Below are 6103 nucleotides of genomic sequence, written 5' to 3'. Positions count from 1 at the left end.
TTTGAGGGTGCTGATTCATTGTGGGGTGGTGATGACTGAGTTCAGGTAGACGGGAAGAGAAGTGACCCATCAGAGCAGATGCTGGAATGCAGGGGCCCTGAGTTTGTGCTTGGAAATTCAAGGCAGAGAACGGACAGTGTGGTGGGAAAGGGTAGTAAAGGGCAACGCTAGTGACAGCTTGCCTGAAGAGCAGAAGCTGAAAATGGAAGAGGTGATTGATTGCTGGAAAATCAAAGAAACTGTCAGGAGCAACCACAGGAGGAATTCTGCTGAGGGTGTGGAAGGAGTGATCAACGTTCGCAGCTCAGGCTGCCTTTTAAAGGCTTGGCTTAGGACTCTTGGGTACAGAATGAATTATAAGGCCAGGTGTTCTGGACCCAGTCATTCTCTAAACATTTGTTGAGTGCTTCCTCTGTGCTGGAAGCTGTATGCTATTTATTTTATTTATTTTTTAATATAAATTAATTTATTTTAATTGGAGGCTAATTACTTTACAATATTGTAGTGGTTTTTGCCATACATTGACATGAATCTGCCACAGGTGTACATGTGTTCCCCATCCTGAACCCCCCTCCCACCTCTCTCCCCATCCCATCCCTCTGGGTCATCCCAGTGCACCAGCCCCGAGCACCCTGTATCATGCATTGAACCAGGACTGGTGATCTGTTTCACATACGATGATATACATGTTTCAATGCCATTCTCCCAAATCATCCCACCTTCGCCCCCTCCCACAGAGTCCAAAAGACTGTTCTATACATCTGTGTCTCTTTTGCTGTCTTGCATACAGGGTTATTGTTACCATCTTTCTAAATTCCATATATATGCATTATTATACTGTATTGGTGTTTTTCTTTCTGGCTTACTTCACTCTGCATAATAGGCTCCAGTTTCATCTACCTTATGAGAACTGATTTAAATGTATTCTTTCTAATGGCTGAGTAATGAACTTCCAGATGTTCAAGCTGGTTTTAGAAAAGGAACCAGAGATCAAATTGCCAACATCCGCTGGATCATCAAAAAAAGCAAGAGAGTTCCAGAAAAACATATATTTCTGCTTTATTGACTATGCCAAAGCCTTTGACTGTGTGGATCACAATAAACTGTGGAAAATTCTGACAGAGATGGGAATACCAGACCACATGACCTGCCTCTTGAGAAACCTATATGCAGGTCAGGAAGCAACAGTTAGAACTGGACGTGGAACAACAGACTGGTTCCAAATAGGAACAGGAGTACGTCAAGGCTACATGTTGTCACCCTGCTTATTTAACTTATATGCAGAGTACAGCATGAGAAACGCTGGGCTGGAAGAAGCACAAGCTAGAATCAAGATTGCCAGGAGAAATATCAATAACCTCAGATATGCGGATAACACCACCCTTATGGTGGAAAGTGAAGAGGAACTAAAAAGCCTCTTGATGAAAGTGAAAGAGGAGAGTGAAAAAGCTGGCTTAAAGCTCAACATTCAGAAAGCTAAGATCATGGCATCTGGTCCCATCACTTCATGGCAAATAGAGGGAAACAGTGGAAACAGTGTCAGACTATTTTTTGGGCTCCAAAATCACTGCAGATGGTGATTGCAGCCATGAAATTAAAAGACGCTTACTCCTTGGAAGGAAAGTTATGACCAACCTAGATAGCATATTAAAAAGGCAGCAAAGGTCCATCTAGTCAAGGTTATGGTTTTTCCAGTGGTCATGTATGGATGTGAGAGTTGGACTGTGAAGAAAGCTGAGTGCCAAAGAATTGATGCTTTTGAACTGTGATGCTGGAGAAGACTCTTGAGAGTCCCTTGGACTGCAAGGAGATCCAACCAGTCCATCCTAAAGGAAATCAGTCTTGGGTGTTCATTGGAGGGACTGATGCTGAAGCTGAAACTCCAATACTTTGGCCACCTCATGTGAAGAGTTGACTCCTTGGAAAAGACCCCGATGTTGGGAGGGATTGGGGGCAGGAGGAGAAGGGGACGACAGAGGATGAGATGGCTGGATGGCATTGCCGACTCAATGGACATGAGTTTGGTTAAACTCCGGGTGTTGGTGCTGGACAGGGAGGCCTGGTGTGCTGTGATTTGTGGGGTCGCAAAGAGTCGGACACAACTGAGTGACTGAACTGAACTGAACTGAATACTCCATTGTGTATGTGTACTACAGCTTTCTTATCCATTTGTCTGCTGATGGACATCTAGGTTGCTTCCATGTCCTGGCTATTATAAACAGTGCTGAGATGAACATTGGGGTACATGTGTCTCTTTCACTTCTGGTTTCCTAGGTGTGTATGGCCAATTGTGGGATTTCTGGGTCATATGGCAGTTCTGTTTCCAGTTTTTTAAGGAATCTTCACACTGTATGTTATTTAAAGTGATGATAGAGACAAAGGACAGGTCTGGAGGTTGGAAGTACAGGATGAAGGTGTCGGTAGGGGTGGTTCTCTCTGAGACCTGTGGCCCAGAATCTGTTCCAGGCCTCTCTCCTAGATGCTGGTGGTGTGTGGTAATTTTCAATCTTCCTTGTCTTGTGGCTGCATCGACGTGATGTCGGCCTTTGTCTTCACATGGCATCTCCTTGTAGCGTGCACGCCCCTGTTGTCAAACTTCTTATAAGGACACCAGTCTCATTAGACCAGGGCTCACCTTCGTCGCCTCGTGTTAACTTGGTTACTTCCATAAGGACTTTGTGTTCAGAGAAGGTCACACTCCTAGGTACTAGGGGTTAAGACTCCACAGTGTCTCTTTTTAAAAATTGAGGTATAGTTAATTTGTAATGTGTAGTTTCAAGTGTACAGCAAAGTGATTCAATTAAACATCTATATTCTTTTGCAGATTTTTCCCATTATATGTTATTAAAGGATATTGAGTATAGATCCCTGTGCTATACAGTTAGAACTTATCTATTTTATATATAATATACTTTGTTTATTTTGATCCAATCTCCTCATTTAACTTCTCCCTCCCTTCTCCTCCCATTGACATTGGTAAGCACAAGTTTATGTTCTATATCTATGAGTCTATTCCTATTTTGTATATAAGTGCATTTGTATCTTTTTTAAAATAAGATTCCTCATATAAGTAGTATCATATAATGTTTGTCTTTCTCTGTCTGAGTTCACTTAATATCATAATCTCTGAATCTACCCATGTTGCTGCAAATGGCAGTATTTCATTCTTTTTGTATGGCTGAATAATATGTACCATATCTTTTTTTTATCAATTCATCTGTCAACAGACATTTAGGTTGCTTCAATGCCTTGGTCTATTGACAATAGTGCTAGAATGAACAGTGAAGTGCATGTATCTTTTTGAATTAGAGTTTTCTCTAGATATCTGCCAAGAAGTGGGATAGCAGGATAACATGGTAGGTGTATTTTTAGTTTTTTAAGGAACCTCCAAACTATTCTTTATAGTGGTTGTGCCAGTTTACATTCCCACCAGCAATGCAGGAGGGTTCCTTTTTCTCCACACTGTCTCCAGCATTTATGATTTGTAGGCTTTTTAATAATGGCCATTCTGACCACTGTGATGTGATGTTGTTGTTTAGTTGCTAAGTCGTATCTGACTTTTTTGTGACCTCATGGACTGTAGCCTGCCAGGCTCCTCTGCCCATGGAATTTCTCAGGTAAGAATGCTGGAGTGGGTAGCCAATTCCTCCTCCAGGGGATCTTCCTGACCCAGGAATGGAACCTATGTCTCCTGCTTTGCAGGTGGATTCTTTACCACTGAGTCACCTGGAAAGCCCTTGTGATGTGATACCTGATTGTAATTTTGATTAGCATTTCACTAATAATTAGTGATTTTGAGCATCTTTTAATATGCCTGTTTGTAATCTGTATCTCTTCTTTGCAGAAATGTCTATTTAAGTCTTCTCTTCATTTTTGATTGGATTTTTTTGGTTTTGTTTGATATTAAGCTATATGAGCTCTTTGAATATTTTGGAAATTAATCTTTTGTCAGGAGCATCTTTTAAAATATTTTCTCCAATTCCCTAAGTTACCTTCTTATTTTATTTATGGTTTCCTTTGCTGTGCAAAAGCTTGTAAGTTTAATTAGGTCCTATTTGTTTAGTTTTGTTTTTATTTCCATTTACTCTAGAAGATGGATCCAAAAAGATATTGCTGCCACTTATGTCAAGAATGTTCTACCTGTGTTTTCCGCTTGGAGTTTTATAGTATCCATTCTTGCATTTAGGTCTATAAGCCATCTTCAGTTTATTTTTGTTTATGGTATTAGAGAATGTTCTGACTTTGTTCTCTTACGTGAAGCTGTCCAGTTGTCCCAAAGCCACCTGTTGAGGAGACTGTCTTTTGCCATTGTATATTCTTGTCCCCTTTGTCGTAGACTAGGTGACCACAGGTTTTGAGTTTATCTCTGCACTTTCTATCCTGTCCCGCTGATCTAATGTCTCAGTTTCTGCCAGTACTCTACTGTTCTGATGACTGTAGCTTTGTAATATAGGCTGAAGACAAGAAGCATGGTTCCTCCAACTCCATTCCTCTTTCTCAAGATTGTTTTGGCTATTGGAGATCTTTGATATTTCCATAAAAATTTTAAAATTATGTGTTCTAGTTCTATGAAAAATGCCTTCGATGGGTATTGCATTGAATCTGTAGATTGCCTTGGATAATATGGTTATTTGAATAATACTGATACTTCCATTCCAACAACACAGTGTATCTTTCCATCTGTTTGTGTCATCTATATTTTCAATATATCTTTTATCAAATCTTAATAGTTTTCAGAGTATAGGTCTTTGCCTTCTAAGGTAAGTTTAGTTACAGGTATTTTTTTTATTATCATTATTATTATTTTGCTATAGTGAATGGGATTGTTTCCTTAATTTCTGTTCTGATATTTTCTTTTGTTTGTGTATAGAAATGCTACAGATTTCTATATATTAATTTTGTATCCTGAAAGCTTATGGAGTCCACCAATGAACCCCAGAAGTTTCCTGGTAGCATTTTTAAGATTTTCTATGTACTACATTGTGTAATCTGCAAACAGTGACAGTTTTACTTAGAGGAAATGCTTTCAGCTTTTCGCAGTTGAGTACAATATGCCCTGTGGGTTGTTATATATGGCCTTATTATGTTGACATCAAAGTAAGTGAATGATAGTTGCTCAGTCATGTCTGACTCTTTGTGATCCTATGAACTGTAGGCCACCAGGCTTCTTTGTCTATGGGATTCTCCAGGCAAGAATACTGCAGTCGGTGGCCATTTCCTTCTCCAGGCGATCTTCCCGACCCAGGGATTGAACCCAGGTCTTCTGCATTGCAGGCAGATTCTTTACCATCTGAACCACCAGGGAGCCACCATATGGTCCTTTTATGCCCACTTCCTGAAGAGTTTTTTTAAAATCATAAATGGATGTTGAATTTTATCAAAAGATTTTTCTGCATCTATTGAGATGATCCAAATTAAAAATAAAAGCCATCTTTAATTTGTTAACGTGGTATATCACATTGATTATTTTCTTAATATTGAAAAATCCTAACTTCCCTGGGATAAATCCCCTTGATCATGGTGTGTGATTTTTTTAACGTTTTTTTTGTTTGTTTGTTTGTTTTTAATGTTTTTTTTGAGTTGATTTGATAGTATTTTGTTGAGGATTTCTTGCATTTGTGTTCATCAGTGATAATGGCCTGTGATTTTCTATTTTTGTGATATCTTGTCTGATTTGGTATCAGAGTGATGGTTGCCTTGTAAAATGAATTCAGAAGTTTCCTTCCTCTGCAATTTTTTGAAAAGTTTCAGAAGGATGGGTGTTAACGCTTCTGTAAATGTTTAATAGAATTCACCTGTGAGACTTGGTCTATTCATATTTTTTCTTTCCTCCTGGTTCAGTCTTGGTACCTTCCTAAGAATTTGTCCATTTCTTCCAGGCTGTTCATTTTATTGGTGTATATTGTAGTTGCTTGTAGTAGTCTCTCATGATCCGTAGTATTTCTGTGGTGTTCGTTACAACTTCTCCTTTTTCAGTTCCAATTTTATTGATTTGAGTCCTTTCCTTTTTTTTCTTGATGAGTGTGCCTAGTGGTTTATCAATTTTGTTTATCTTTTCAAAGAACTAACTTTCAGTTTCAGTGATCTATAGGGAAGCATTAAA

This window comes from Cervus canadensis, chromosome 14 (assembly GCF_019320065.1).
Source record: "Cervus canadensis isolate Bull #8, Minnesota chromosome 14, ASM1932006v1, whole genome shotgun sequence".
Taxonomy (NCBI): domain Eukaryota; kingdom Metazoa; phylum Chordata; class Mammalia; order Artiodactyla; family Cervidae; genus Cervus; species Cervus canadensis.
This window is presented reverse-complemented; position numbering follows the sequence as displayed.